The sequence below is a fragment of the Aotus nancymaae genome, unplaced genomic scaffold (assembly GCF_030222135.1).
Source record: "Aotus nancymaae isolate 86718 unplaced genomic scaffold, 86718_ANA_hifiasm-v0.15.2.pri h1tg000141l, whole genome shotgun sequence".
Classification (NCBI taxonomy): Eukaryota; Metazoa; Chordata; class Mammalia; order Primates; family Aotidae; genus Aotus; species Aotus nancymaae.
Genome location: NW_026988556.1, coordinates 1,412,821 through 1,428,433, shown reverse-complemented (window position 1 = coordinate 1,428,433; position 15,613 = coordinate 1,412,821). Strand labels below are relative to the sequence as shown.

The 15,613-nt window shown below is 51.2% G+C and overlaps 1 long non-coding RNA gene across 2 annotated transcripts; it reads right to left on the bottom strand.

Moving 5' to 3' along the window:
* Positions 1-923: 923 nt before the first annotated feature.
* Positions 924-7,053, bottom strand: LOC135272868 (uncharacterized). 2 transcript variants are annotated; one of them, XR_010340825.1, is made up of 5 exons: positions 6,998-7,053; positions 6,853-6,918; positions 1,913-2,023; positions 1,551-1,661; positions 924-1,254 (listed from the first exon to the last, which is right to left on the bottom strand). It is a non-coding gene; the product is annotated as an uncharacterized LOC135272868 (long non-coding RNA). The 2 variants fall into 2 exon arrangements; XR_010340824.1 differs by having other exon boundaries at positions 924-1,229.
* Between the last annotated feature and the right edge of the window lie 8,560 nt (positions 7,054-15,613).

Below are 15,613 nucleotides of genomic sequence, written 5' to 3'. Positions count from 1 at the left end.
CCCAACGGGACCAGCGCGCCATGCCTGGTCTCCTCCTGCCCGCCCCGCACCGTTTGCCCCTCGACTCACCCGCTGAGACCGGCTCCCTGTCCCTGGTCTTCTCCTGCCCCGCCCCGCGACATTTGCCCCTGGACTCTCGCGCCGGGACCCGCTCGCCGTCCCTGGTCTCCTCCTGCCCCCCCCGCACCGTTTGCCCCTGGACACCCCCACCGGGACCGGCTCGCCGTGCCTGGTCTCCTCCTGCCAAGCTCCCCCCACACCGTTTGCCCCTGGACTCCCCCACCGGAACCGGCTCACCGTGCCTGGTCTCCTCCTGCCCACCCCGCACCATTTGTCCCTGGACTCGCCCGAAGGGACCGGCTCGCCATCCCTAGTCTCCTGCTGCCCCCACCACACCAATTGCTCCTGGATTCCACCAATGGGACCGGCTCCCAGTCCCTGGTCTCCTCCTGCCACCCCCCTGCACCATTTGCTCCTGGACTCCCCCAACGGGACCGTCTCACCGTCCGTGGTCTCTTCCTGCCCCTCCCGCACCGTTTGCCCCTCGACTTGCCCATCGGGACCAGCTCGCCGTCCCTAGTCTCCTCCTGCCCCCGCCGCACCGACTGCCCCTGGACTCACCTGCCGGGACCAGCTCGCCGTCCCTGGTCTCCTCCTGCCCCGCCCCCTGCACCGTTTGCCCCAGGACTCCTCCGCTGAGACAAGCTCACCATCCCTGGTCTCCTCCTGCCCCACCCCCCCCACCGTTTGGTCCTGGACTCCCCTGCCGGGACCGGCTCGCCGTCTGTGGTCTACTCCTGCCACCCCCTACACGGGAGGCTGAGGCAGGAGAATTGCTTGATCACAGGAGGTGGGGGGTTGCGGTGAGCAGAGATCGCGCCATTGCACTGCAGCCTGGGTAACAAGAGCGAAACTCCGTCTCAAAAAAGAAAAAAAAATCTTCCGGGCGCGGTTGCTGACGCCTGTAATTCCAGCTACTTGGGAGGCTGAGGCAGGAGAATTGCTTGAACCCAGGAGGCTTAGATTGCGGTGAGCCGAGATCGAGCCATTGCACTGCAGCCTGGGTAACAAGAGCGAAACTCCTTCTCAAAAAAAGAAAAAAAAAAATCTTCTGGCCGCGGTGGCTCATGCCTCTAATTCCAGCTGCTCGGGAGGCTGAGGCAGGACAATTGCTTGAACCCAGGAGGCGGACGCTGCGGTGAGCCGAGATTCCGCGACTGCACTCCAGCCTGGGTAACAAGAGCGAAACTCCGTCTCAGAAAAAAAAAAGAATAAAACAGATTTCCACCTGTGTTTAAAGACTTTAAAAATTAAGCTTCTATATCAGAAACATTTCTAGAAGGATAAACTAGACTAACAGTGACCGCGTAATGAAGTGAGAAATGGGTGCCACGTGGCGCTTTGGACTTTTCTCCACCTTCTTGATTCTTTACACAAGAAGGTGAAACTGAGGCCCACCCACAATATCCGCCAGTGTGCGTGTGAAACTGGATCTGAGGCTTCTGGAAAAGGCCCATGGATGGCATCTGTCCCAGGGTAAGCCGTCTTACCTTATCGTCCCTCCTGGATGAGACAGCCAGGTGCAGTCTATTCAGCACCTCATTCACTTTCCTTCCCTTCATTTTGGTTTCCACTCGATGAGCCAAAAGCCTATCACAAGCCTAATAATGTAAAAAACAAAGCAAACACATCCTACAGCAGCTGCTTTAGGCAAAAACTGTCTGGGGTAGCAAAGCATCCCCTCAAACCACACTGTCCACTGGGGAAAGTGGGTCTTGGAGGGGTCTCTCTTCATGCCCCTCATCTCACCGCTGTGAGGGCTCCAAGTGTTAATAATGTTTAGAAAGAAAACTCTTTTATCCCGACGACTGACTTTAATCAAACAAGAGAAAGACGGTAAAAAGACTGATACCTGACTTAAGGCAGCACTGGCCTCTGCTTTAACTTTAATAACACCTTCCTCAGTCAGGGTGCTGGTCTCTAGTATAGGGAAGCCTTCAGCCTGCAAATCTGTAAATATTTTCTGGGAATGCAAAGAAAAAATGAGAGATGTATTATTGATTTCCAGTTCCCTACAGAACAAACTATATAGTTCTGCAGATAGAGGTTGCAAATGTGAACTGTTCAACATCTGTGGCTGTTTCAAACTCTTAAAAAACAGACATATCCTAAAAAGTTATTTTCCTTATATTCTTCAATGATTAAGAACATACAAAGGACATCAACAAGATGGCCAACTAGTAGCCCCTCACATCTGTCCGCACAACAAACGTAGTCAGAATAATGAACAACTACATGTGAATGACTGAGGGAGAGCTCCACAGAGTATCACAGGCCCTGGTGAGCACAGAAACACAAGACAGTGAAATACAGCCCAAAGAAAACGCTGGGCCGCCAGCAACCCACCCCACAGCTGTGACACGACGGGACCCAGGAGAGAGGTATCCCAACAGCAAGGGGTAGGCAAGAGGATGCCAGCAGCCCCCACCACCACTATGGACACCCAGAGCCCTCACCACTGGTGTCCCCCGGCATCCTCACAGCTGCACTCCCTCCACAGAGGAGCTGACACTGGGCCCTGTCTGCTGGGCCCATGCGGCGACGATGCTCTGCCATCCTGGGGTTGGAACCACAGTTGGAATGTGTCTTGTTCAGGGTAAAGTAGCCACAGATCCCCTTCGTCTCTGAGGCTAAGCTGCCTTGAAGCTACCCAAACCTGGTGGCCCACCGCCCCTGAGCCAACTGCAAGCAGCCACTACACCCTTCCCAGCAGGGCCGGGTGAAGGCAGAGCCAGTCCGCCGCCCATTGCTCCAGGATCCAACAGTACCCTGCCTCCTGGAAAACAGCACCTGGCCTCTCACAGCATCCCTGTCTCCCTGCTGCCTAAGCTGAAGCAGTGCCCTGCCTCCTGGGAAATGCCCAGAGTGGTCACGTATCCCAGCACCTATGCTGAAGAGGTACCATGTATCCCAGGGAAACGGTGCCTGGGCCGCCCAGAAAAGTCACACCCCTCAGGCCCACACTGACCAGCCAGGCACCATGGGGAGGAGCTGACATCATACTCCACATCCCAGGGAAACAGAGCAGGGGCTGAGCAGAGGCACCTGCCCCACCATGCAAACAGCTCCAGCACCTGCTCTAACCCTGGAGCTGGACTAACCCTACAGACTGAGCTGCGGAGACACCTCTCTTTCCAGGAAGTGGAGTCACTGCTGTTCTCCTCCCTGTCCTCCAGGGCCCAAGTGACAGCTGGACTGGTCCATTCTGGGGGTCGTTGCTGCCACCTCACAGAGTCTGGAATACTGCTGGGCCCCACCATCCCAGGGTCCAGAGTTACTACCACACAGTGCCTCATCCCCTCGAGTTGACACTAAGCCCTCCCTACTGGCTCAGGTTTCTGAAGTGCAGCTGTACCTGGCTTCCCAGGCTCAGACTTCCAGAGTGCTTCTTCCCAGGAGTCAGGCTAGGACTCCTTACCCCCTGGGTAGAGTCACAGCTACAACCTGGCCCTGGGCCTAAGCTGCTAGGGGTGCTTCGGAGTCACAGATCCTCCACAGAGAACAAACCTGCATCCCAAGGCCAGGTACCATTACAGGTACACGAGGCCCTAAGGCTAGAGCCCCAGTCCCTCAGCAATCTGGGTTCCTGCAGCTAGAACCCAGTACTGTGGCAGCTACTTGCAGACCATGTCAGACGTGACACCAAGAGAGATCCCCTCAGCTAAGTCCGCCATTGTGGGGAAAACAAGAATAGCAGGACCCCAAAAGCCCTTTACACCAAGGATATTAAAAACGTACATCGCCACTGGCACAAACTTCCAGAGCTGTGGCGACTCAGCCACCTACAGTTATTCTGTCGGAGGTGAGGAAGATGCACAGAAATGATGTCACTGCTCCTATCCAGAATGAGTCACGGTTCCCTTCCAAAATGGCACACTAAAACCCAAGTGAGGTGAAAATCTTTCTTCATGAAAACCACTCCAGAAGAAAGTATAAAACAAGCCATCATTCTACTAAATGCAGGGACATCAATGCAGGGACACAAGAAACATGAAAAAGCAAGGAAATAAGAAATCATGAAAGGAATACAACTCTCTAGAACAGATCCTAATGAAAAGGAAACCAATGAACTGCCAGAAAGAGAATTCAAAATAACAATTATTTTTTGAAGGAAACTCAATGAGAAACAAGAAAATATAGACAGACAATTCAACAAAATCAGGAAAACGATTTCATGATATGAACAAGAAATTGAGACAGAAATTGTAAAGAAAAGAGTCAAACAGAAATCCTGTAGCTGAAGAATTTAATGAATGAGATAAAAATACAATAGACAGTTTTGATTTTGTTTTTTAATTTCTTTTTTTTTTTTTGAGACAGAGTCTCACCCTGTCGCCCAGGCTGGAGTACAATGGCACGCTCTCAGCTCACTGCAACCTCCTCCTCCTGGGTTCCAGTGATTCTCCTGCCTCAGCTTCCCGAGTAGCTGGGATTACAGGTGCCTGCCACCACACCCGCCTAATTTTTGTATTTTTAGTGGAGACAGGGTTTTGCCATGCGGACCAGGCTGGTCTCAAACTCCCAACCTCAGGCAATCCGCCTGCTTCGGGCTCCCAAAGTGCTAGGATTACAGACACGGGCCACCAGGCCTGGCCCAACAGCAGTTTTAACAGCAGACTGGATAAACAAGAAGAAAAAATCTCTGTCATTTGAAACTACCTAGTCAGAAAGAAAAAAGGAGTAAGAATGAAAAAGGATGAAGGAAGCCTAAAAGATTTACAGGATAACATTAAGTGAATACATGTTAGTATTATGGGAGTTCAAGGAGAAGAGAAGGGAAAAGGCTTAATAACCTATTTAAGTGAAAACTTTCCAAGACTGGGGAGAGGTATGGACATCTAAAACCAGAAAGTTCAAAGTTTCCCAAATGGAGTCAACCTAGAAAAGTCTTCCCCAAGGCACATTGTAGTCAAACTGTCAAATGTCAAATACAAAGGAAATTCTAAAAACAGCAAGAGAAAAGCTTAAAGTCACATATAAGATCCCCATTAGACTAACAGCAGATTTCTCTGCAGAAACCTTACAGACCAGGAGAGAAGAGGATGTTACATATTCAAAGTGTTGGGAAAAAAAAAAAAAAAAGAAGAAGAAGAAGCCTGCCAGCCAACTATACTACATCCAGCAAAGCTATCCTTCAGAAATGAAGGAGAAATAAATTATTTCCCAGAAAAGCAAAAACTGAGACAATTCATCACTACTAGACCAGCCTTACAAAAAATGCTTCACGAAGTCCTACATCTGGAAGTGAAGACAATAATCACTACCATGAAAACATGAAAAAGCATGCAAGAAATTCACTTAACCTGTAAAGACATACACAGACTGAAAACAAAGAAGAGATGCAAAAAGATACTCTACACAGGAAACCAAAGCCAAGTAGGAGCAGCTCTACTTGTATCAGATAAAGCAGATTTTAAGTCAAAAACAGTAAAAAGAGACAAGAAGGTCATTATATAATAATAAGGGGGTCAGTAATTATTGGGGACATCAACACCCGACTCTCAGTATTAGACAGATCCTAGGCAAAAAAAGAATCAACAAATACTGGATTTAAAGTGCACTGTAGGCCAAGCATGGTGGCTCACGCCTGTAATCCCAGCACTTTCGGAGTTCGAGGCAGGTGGATCACTTGAGATCAGAAGTTCAAGACCAGCCTGGCCAACATGGTGAAACCGCATCTCTACTAAAAATACAAAAAAATTAGCCAAGTGTGGTGGCATGCACCTGTAATCTCACCTACTCTATAGGCTGAGGCAGGAGAATCACTTGAACCTGGGAGGCGGAGGCTGCAGTGAGCTGAGATCATGCCACTGCGCTCCAGCCTGGGTGACAGAGCAAGACTCTGTCTCAAAAACAAACAAACAAACAAACAAACAAACAAACAAAGTGGACTGTAGACCAAACATCTACAGAACATATCATCCAACTACTGCATAATACACATTCTTCTCCTTAGTCCATGGAACATTCTCCAGGATAGACGAAATGTTAGGCCACAAAACAAATCTCATCAATTTTTAAAACTTAAAATCATGTCAAGTATCTTTTCAGATTACAATGGAATAAAACTAGAAATCAATACCAACAGAAACTTTCAAAACTGTAAAAATAAAAAGGTGGGGGGAATTATACACATGTCCCAGAATGACCAATGGGACAATGAGGAAATTAAGGAAGAAATTAACAAGGGAAAAGTGATGCTGACATTGCTGGTCCAGGACCACAATTTGAAAGCCACTCTACCACTGCACGCTTCTAAAAGCACTTATCATGAAGGACGCCTATTGACAAGGTTTGTAGAACTCAATTAGTTTGAAAAATTAGGCCCAACAATCACTGCCTGCCTCTTGGAGAAAGCTAGCAGACACTCATCATTTATACATCCAGAAAGCCCCAAATTCCGAGAAACTTCTCCTTCACTCAGTCATTCGTTTCCCAAACTTATTTAATCACAGAACCTGTTTTAGGAAGTAACACCTGTGAGCACCCTTCTCGAACAGCTCTCTCACAAGTCATCACATTTTCCAGAAGTCCAACCATCAAATACACGTTTCCACACACTCAAGAACAAAGTAGGAATCCAGAAACCTCTGCTTTTACTTTAGTTTGCCACTAACTAGGCTTTTACTATGTCACATCACTAAACCACTGAGGATCCTGTCTCAACTATAAAATATAAAATACAATTGTGGATTAAATATTCCTAAAATTCCTTCTTCTAAACTTTGGCTGTCTGAGATGAGAATTCAAAATGGCTAAGTAAGAAATATTCAAAATATTAACATGATTTACCTGATCATCTTCAGAAAGTTCGGCTATTCTCTTCACATCACATTTGTTGGCTACATCTGTAAGAGGCTAGGCAAGGAAGAAAAATAATGAAATCATTATTCTCATACTGCAGGATATGAAGGAAAACATGAGTGACCACACTCACCTTGTTGATAGAGGGAGGTCTGATGTTCTGGAAGAGTTCTAGCTGCTCCCTCAGCCCGTGCCCACACTGCTCAGACAAATCCATCACATACAGGACCGCAGCACGGAGGTGGGCCAGGGCGGTGATGGCTTGCATCTCGATGGTGTTCCTATCCTCCAGAGGGTGGTCCAGGATCCCAAGAGTGTCTACAACCTAACAACAGCCAGACCATGTCACTGAAAGCACACTCACCCACGAGCTTCTTGTCCAGCACATTCCAGAAGTCACTCACACACCCAACCAGACCTAATAATCTTAACGGGAGAATTTATTAAAAAAAGGGCCGGGCGCGGTGGCTCAAGCCTGTAATCCCAGCACTTTGGGAGGCCGAGGCGGGTGGATCACGAGGTCAAGAGATCGAGACCATCCTGGTCAACATGGTGAAACCCCGTCTCTACTAATACAAAAAAATTAGCTGGGCGTGGTGGCGCGTGCCTGTAATCCCAGTTACTCAGGAGGCTGAGGCAGGAGAATTGCCTGAACCCAGGAGGCGGAGGTTGCGGTGAGCCGAGATCACGCCATTGCACTCCAGCCTGGGTAACGAGTGAAACTCCGTCTCAAAAAAAAAAAAAGATTAAAAAAAAAAAAAAAAAAGAAGTCGTCTCCCAAACTGAGCATGATAAGATAAACAAAGCAGTGAGAGAAAAGTACACACTATTTAAACATCAAAAAAGCGGGGAGGAACCCTGTAGAGCTCAGTGAAATACTAGCCACACCCTTACGACGAATGACTCTTCTTTTTACTAGTGACATAATAAAATACAAAAACTGGGATAACTGAGAACCCTCCCATGTCTTAGGTATTACTTTCTTCACGATTTATAAAATTACAGTGTGGAAATATTGCTTTGTGCTTATTATTATTTTTTTTTGAGACAGAGTTTCATTCCTATCGCCCGGGCTGGAGCTCAATGGTGCAATCTTGGCTCACTGCAACCTCCGCCTCCCGGGTTCAAGTAATTCTTCCGCCTTAGCCTCCCGAGTAGCTGGAATTACAGGCACCCGCCACCACACCTGGGTAATGTATTTTTAGTAGAGATGGGGTTTCACTATGTTGGCCAGGCTGATCTCAAACTCCTGACCTCAGGAGATCCACCTGCCTCAGCCTTCCAAAGTGCTGGGATTACAGGTGTGAGCCACTGCGCCCCGCCTGCTTCATGCTTTTAAACTGTATACATGCAATTTTTGATAACAGAGTTAGAAATGACACAAAGAGAATTTCATTTTACGTTAACAAAATGCAGAAATCCACACTGGTGGCTGGCTGCTTCCCCTGAATTATTTCAGAGATATGTGACCTGTTCTTATGCATCCCCAGGGCTCAGATGAGTTTTCTTTATCATGACGGAGAAATTTCAAGCTCTTGATAACCCTAGATAAACCAAGATATTTGTTCTGTTTAAAGACAAGACTCTTGTCAGACACGGTGGCTCACACCTGTAATCCTGGCACTTTGGGAGGCCGAGGTGGGTGGATCACCTGAGATCAGAAGTTCAAGATGGGTCTGGCCAACATGCTGAAATGCCTTCTCTACTAAAGAAAATACAAAAATTAGCCTGGCATAGTGGTGGCGCCTGTAATCCCTGCCACTTGGGTGGCTGAGGCAGGAGAATCACTTGAACCCAGGAGGTGGAGGTTGCAGCGAGCCGAGATTGTGCTACTTCACTTCAGCCTGGGCAACAAGAGCGAGACTTCGTCTCAAAAAGAATAAAAGTAAAGACTCTCACCTGCCAACGTAGATACTTATAATCCATGTGCCCAACGAACAGAGACTTGGTTGTGAACACATAGGGCTGGACATCCACATCTGCTCTCGTCGCCTGAAACAACAGTGAGGACTTTCAGAATCACCTCACTTCCTCTCTGTGTAAACATGGCATCTGCGTGTTAATAAGACTAACTGTTAGAAAAAAACCACAGAAGAACCACCTAGAGAACTAGTTACAATTCAAATTCTGTTTCAGTTGATCTGGGCTGAGACCTAAAATAAAAAAATAGAAAGGAAAAAACCACAGAAGAAACATCACATGATTCAACTGCACCAAAGCAGGAGCTATCCACTTTGACTAATGGCCTGGTACCTCTCCCTTCACACCGCCAGGCCCAGGACTGGAGCATGAGGACAGCACTCAGGCCGCCGCCTCCCTCACCCTCCCATGTCCTGCCCCACCACCTACAATGCCCGCAGAGTTCTCAGTGATGACAGATGTTCCATCTGTGCTGCCAAATAGGGCCCACCCATCACATGCTGCCTGCGGACTTTCAGTACGTAGCTCATGTGACTGAGGAGCTGAAATTTTCATTTTGCTGAATTAAACTACAATGTAACAAGCCACCTGGACCAGTGGCCACCACATCAGCCCCATAGCACTGGTTCATTGTGGCGGGTTCAGAGCTGACAAGCACTGGAAACATCAGGAGAGGAGCATCAAAGGAGAGCTTTGCTGGTCACCACATCATAGCAACCTGTGGACAAAATAAACTTACAAATCTATTTCAAAGTAAAAGTGACCCTGAGGCTGGGTGTGGTGGTCCATGCTTGTAATCCCAGCACTTCGGGAGGCTGAGGCACGGATGGCTTGAGCTCAGGAGTTTGAGATCAGCCCGGGGAATATAGTGAGACTCCGCCTCCACAAAAAAATTTAAAAATTAGACAGGTGTGGTGCCATGCACCTATGGTCCCACCACAGGTTCCTGGAGTTTGAGGCTGAGGAGGAGATGCAGCTTCAGAAGTCACAGTGGATGAAGGGGCCCCAGTGCCTGCCTCCGCCAACCCTGCCGAGGCTTGGACCTCAGAAACCGTCGGCCCATGAGGTGGTCAAGCAGCCAGGTACGGCTTCCCACATTCCCACAGGAGCCACAGCAAAGGCCAGAGGGGCCAAGGGAGGCCACTGTCCCCATACCCCATGCCTCCCTTCAAGAGAGGGATGTGCTCCTCCAACAGGACAGCTCCCAAGGGCATATGTTGGGTACTGACCAGGTCACTTTGTGGGTGGCCCATGGTCACCAAGGAGGGTATTGACCTGGTCAGGTTTCCTAGCTACTCTCCCCTCGCCTGTCCAAAACTCAACATACAATCCACCCAGGAACAGGGACAAGCGGGCAGAGTACACGGCATATCGGTGGCTCCAAACTTCCTCCCAAACGATGCTGTCTCAGATGTGCCCCTCCTGCGGCATCTCCTCTGGGGCGCTGTGGTTCAGGTGGTCCTGACCCAGCTGGGTCCCACTTCATGTCCCCGAGCCCTGCCCTCCCCTGTGTGGTGCGGGCAGGAGGAGCAGCCCTCACCACGCCCATCCTCCTCCCTCCCTGCCTCAGTGTACCTTCCGAGGAAGGCCGGCCCCAAGGCCCCACCTGCCTGCCTGCCGCCACCCAGGTCCCGGCGGCCAGCAAAGACCAAGACCAACCTACTACCGCCCCGGTGGCCAGTGAACACCAAGGCCCCCGAGGAGATGCCCCCTGAAGTGGTGCAGTATATGGAGATCATGGAGGAGCTGCTGGGGCCTCCCGCTGGGGCCACGGGGGAGCTCGAGGCACAATGGGAAGAGCCAGGCCTCCTGAGCTACACTGACAAGCTGTGCTCACAGGAAGACTTCCTCACCAAGGTGGGCTGGCCGAAGTGCTGGGGTCTGCAGGATTCCGGGGTGGGTAAGGGGGCCACTCGCAGGTCCTTGGAATTAAGCTCTGCTGTATGTTTCTGCCTGTCATTTCTTACTGTGTTTCTTTGTGTGTCTGTTTGAGTGTGAGTGTGGAGTGTGGACGTTGTGTCTGTGTCTTTTCCTGTGTCATATGTGGGTCTGTTTGTGTGTCTCTGTCTGCATGTGTGTATGCTACCAGGTCTGTGGTCTGTGTGTGGAGCTGGTGGTCACCATGATATGAGACAGCTCCAGAAGGGTGGGGATGGGGCGCTCGCTGCTTTCTGCATCTCCTCCAGGTGTCCCTGGCTCCACGTTACTCCCTGCCCAGGTAGCTCTCACCGTCTTCCTTCTGTTTCCAGGTGGAGGCCATCATTCACCCCCGATTCCTGGAAGAACTGCTTTCCCCAGATCCACAGATGGATCTCTTGGCCCTAAGCCAGGAGCTGGAGCAGGAGGAAGGACTCACCCTTGCCCAGGTAGAGCAGGGAGGGAGGGGAACCCAGGTACCCCGGGGGCAGGAGGGACCCGGCACACAAGCCCCACCTGATTGTCTACCCCACCCTGCGGGGCATGCTCGGCTTCTTGGGGAGCCACTCCGAGGTGGGGAGGTGCAGGTTCAGATGGAGCAGGATGGAGAGGAGCCAGGGAGGGGAGTCAGGATGCAAACTGGAGTGAGGCCCAACGGGATGCCTGGCACAGCCACACCCTCTGTCTTTGACAGGAAGTCCAGCTGCCTCAGGCTTCCCTGCCTGCCACCCAAGGCCGTCTCAGCCCAGAAGGACAGGGTCCCCAGGGAGCTCGTCAGTCTTCCTCTGCTCAGAGAGGAGGCCTCAGCCCAGCAGCGGCTCCCACCATCAACTCCAAGAAGCGAGCTCTCTTCGGAGGCCCATCCTCTGCTCAACAGACGCCCCACCTAGGGCCTGGGCTCAGAGCCTCTGGGGCGCAATCCCTGGCTTGGGGGCTGGCTGGCCACTCACAGCCTCAAAAGAGAAAGGGTGACCCCGTGGTCTCCAGGAAGAAGAAGCGGGCTTGCAGCCAGTAGGGGGACAGGGCAGGCTCTCTGGTGCCAATCCCCGAGGTGGGGCTCTGACATCTGATGCCCCAAAGCAGACAAAAGCTTCTCCCCCAGTGCTGATTTGCTGGGCCTTAGCTTGATAGGGAAGGGGAGGGGAGGGAGGGAGCGGGAGGGAGAGGGTGGCTGAACCTGAAAGGAGGGCCTGGGGGGAGGGGGAGGGGGTGGGAGCAATGCCTTGGGGGTCTCATATGTAAATAGGAATAAATATAGTGGTGTTGGAAACGCTCTCTGGGCTGCTGTCTCTGTCCTCAGGGTTGTGCTGCTCAGTGGAGGGGGTCTGGGAGGGAGAGCAGAGGGACCGGGAGATGCCAGGCACTGGGGACCCACGGGGGCCAGCCCCACTCGTTCCTCCAGGTGTAGGCTGCCCCTTCAGATGCTCCAGGGACTGACGGATGCTGAGGAAACCCTGATCCCTCCCACCACCCACTCACAACGCCCCGCCTGCTTTAGTTATCAGCATCCCTGGAAAATCCTGGGATGTTGAGAGCTGGCTGGCTCTTGTTCTGCCCCGTGGGAGCTGAGGAGAAGGCAACTGCCTGCAATATGGACACGGGGAGAGGCGGCTGCTCCTGCTTAACCCTCATCAGGAAGAGCTCAGGCCCTGGGCTGAGGGGAGATGTCGAGGCATCCATCCACACGGGTGTGTTTGGGATACGACGGTGGGTGGGGAGCAGAGAAAGTCCTTCTGCCGGTTTCTGGGCAGGAAAGAATCTTGTCCAACTGGCGGAAGCAGATGCTCCTTGCCGCGGCCACAGGAACTGGCCCTCGGGGTGCTGCATGGAGCCCCCCACAGCTATGATTCCCTTCCCATATGATAACTCAACTCTTGTGCGGAATTGATGCAGACACAGATTTACGCTGGTAACTCAAACAGTTCCCTCCCAATCCACCATCACAAATGGGTACAAGCATGGGCAGCCTGCCAGGCGCAGGGTGGCTGTGTCTGCTGGTCCCAGGGCCAGGGAGAGCTGGGACCCAGGCCGAGAGGGGCCGAGGGTCAGCCACCCTTCTGCCAGGCACAGACCTCAAGGGCAGAGCGGGGGCTGCCTGGGATGTGGCACTGGCTGTCTGGGAAGTGCCCTGGGATTCGGGGGCCAGCTGTTGGCTGAAGGGAGACTTCCGGAGCCTAAGAGTGAGATGACGACTGCATCAGGAGAGGGACTGAGGCTGGGGAGGATGCTCTGCTCTTTTCCACATTGTCCGGTCCTCCTCATCTCTGCTGAACTCCCCTCACCCCATGTGGCCGACCTCTACCCCCTTACCCCTAACCCATCTCTCAGAATCTCAGATCCCAGCACAGACAGGACCTGGCACCCGCCCCGGTTCCCTTCTGGCCAATACTTTCTTCACTGTCTGACTTCCGATTCCTCCCCAGGGCCCTTGTTGGCTCAGGACCATGGTGACTGCCAGAGCACTGGTCCCAGCACTGCCTGTATGCAGAGCTGTGGTCATGGTGCCAGGGGCTGGACGGCAGCAGAGGCTGGTGAGGCACAGCTGTCTGGCACACGGCGGTCTGGCCCCTCTGCCGAGTGACAAAGGGAGCCATGTTTGGGTCCTCTCCAGCCCCATCCTCCCCTAGAATACACCAGTCAGCTGGATACATGCCCCTCTGCCCCATCCCTTCTGCTCCATGTGGGCAGTGTCGGAGGCCTGCCCTCTGTGGCCTTTGGGAAGAGTTTATCTTGGCAAGGCATCCCCAGCTCAGCGCACATCAGCCCATCGGGGAAAATGTGGGGAGTGAAGAGTCACTGGTGGGTGATGTGCGCAGCTCCCGTGACTCCTCTACCTCCAGGGCCATCCTCAGGAGACGAGGTAGCACCTGCCCTTTGCAGGGTTGAGGAATGGTAAGTGAGCCGTGTTTGAAGGGAACGTGGTCTGTACTCTGGTGTGTGTGGGTGCTCAGTCAACTTCCTCACCTAAGGATGAAAGTGACACCTCGGCTTAGTGACACCTCGGGACTCCTGCTGGTTACCCCACTGGCTGTTGTCTGCCCCACGTCCCTGTCCTTGTTTTGGCTGAACCACTCCCAGGAGGCAGAACGTGTGCTTCCTCCACCTCTGTGTCCCGCCTGAGGCCTAAAATCTGCCCCTAAACGGGGACAGTGGGGGCGACTGGGGGGCTCTGACAGACTGAATGTTCATTCCCCCCTCCCGCCCAATTCCTGTGTTGAAGCCCTAATCCAAGATAGATGATGGTATTTCGAGATGGGGCCTTTGGGAGTTCTTCAGGGTTAGAGGAGATCATGAGAGTGGGGACCTAATGTTGGGATTAGGGCCCTGGTAAGAAGCAGAGACCCCAGAGCTCTCTCTCCCCGACACGAGGACACAGTGAGAAGGCAGCCATCTGCAAGCCAGGAAGAGAGCCCTCACCAGAACCTCACCACACTGGGACCCTAACCTTGGACTTCCAGCCCCCAGACTGTGACTAATGCATTTCTGTTTTTAATATGCTCCCCCAAGTCTATGGTCACTTTGTCCCAGCAGCCCTATGTGACTAGCACAAGTTCCATCATCTCAGGAACTTCTTTCCTAACTGGTATCTGGAAACCGTGCATCAGAGCCACGGGAAAGAATGAAGAAAGGCTCAGTCCTTTATGATGGTCAGCACACAGCTTAAAATTGTTCTTTTAATACAATCAGTAAACTTCACAATCTGCTGATGCTAAAATAATAGAAGAGATTCAAATTAAGAATGCCAGCACTGAAAGAGAACATATAACCACAGATCCTGTAGTCACTAAACAGGTAACAAAAGAATATATTAACAACTACATGCACACTCATGTTAAAAACTGACATGGGCAGGGCACAGTGGCTCACACCTGTAATCCCAGCACTTTGGGAGGCCGAGGCAGACGGATAACCTGAGGCCAGGAGTTCAAGACCAGCCTGACCAATGTAGAGAAACCCTGTTTCTACTCAAAATGCAAAATTAGCCAGGTGTGGTAGTGCGTGCCTGTAATCCCAGCTACTTAGGGGGCTGAGGCAGGAGAATCGCTTGAACCCAAGAGGTGGATGTTGCAGTGAGCCGGGATAGCGCCACTGCACTCCGGGCAACAACAGCAAAACTCCACCTCAAAACTAAAAATAAAAACAAAAATGAATTAGCTGGGCTAATCCCAGCTGCTCCAGAGGCTGAGGCAGGATAATCACTTGAACGCGGGAGGCAGAGCTTGCGGTGAGCCAAGATGGCGCCATCGCACTCCAGCCTGGGCGGCAAGAGCAAAACTCCTACCAAACAAAAAAGAAAAAAAGAACTAGCCAGCCATAGTGGCATGCTCCTGTAGTCCCAGCTACTTGGGAGGCTGAGGCAGGAGAATCGCTTGAACCCGGGAGACGCGCACCATCCCACCCAGCTAATTTTTCTGTATTATTTGTAAACATGGGGTTTCACTACGTTGGCCAGGCTGGTCTCACAACTCCTGATCTCAGGCAATCCACCCGCCTCAGCCTCCCAAAGTGCTGGGATTACAGGTGTGAGCCACCATGCTCAATACATCCTTTTCAATAAGCTCTCCTCTCTGACGTGACCCAAAGAGCCTGTAGGTCCTAAGATTCCCATGTGTGTCAGAAGCCTGAAGTCAGTGAGATGAAGCCCAACATCAAGAATCGGAGGAAACCAACTTGTGGGGCAACAACGTAAAGAAAACACTGGGTAGTCTGGCTACAGTATCATTAAATTTTCTTGTTTTCAAAAGTTTGAACTCCAATAAAAGGACTTTCAATGTGCTATTTTTGCAATTTTCAGTAACAAATGTGTGTATACACAAACAATAAAACTGACATATTCGAGTAACATTAAAAACATTTTTTTTTCTTTAAAAAAAAAAAAAAAGGCTGCATGATGAATCAGTTACATGGCTTT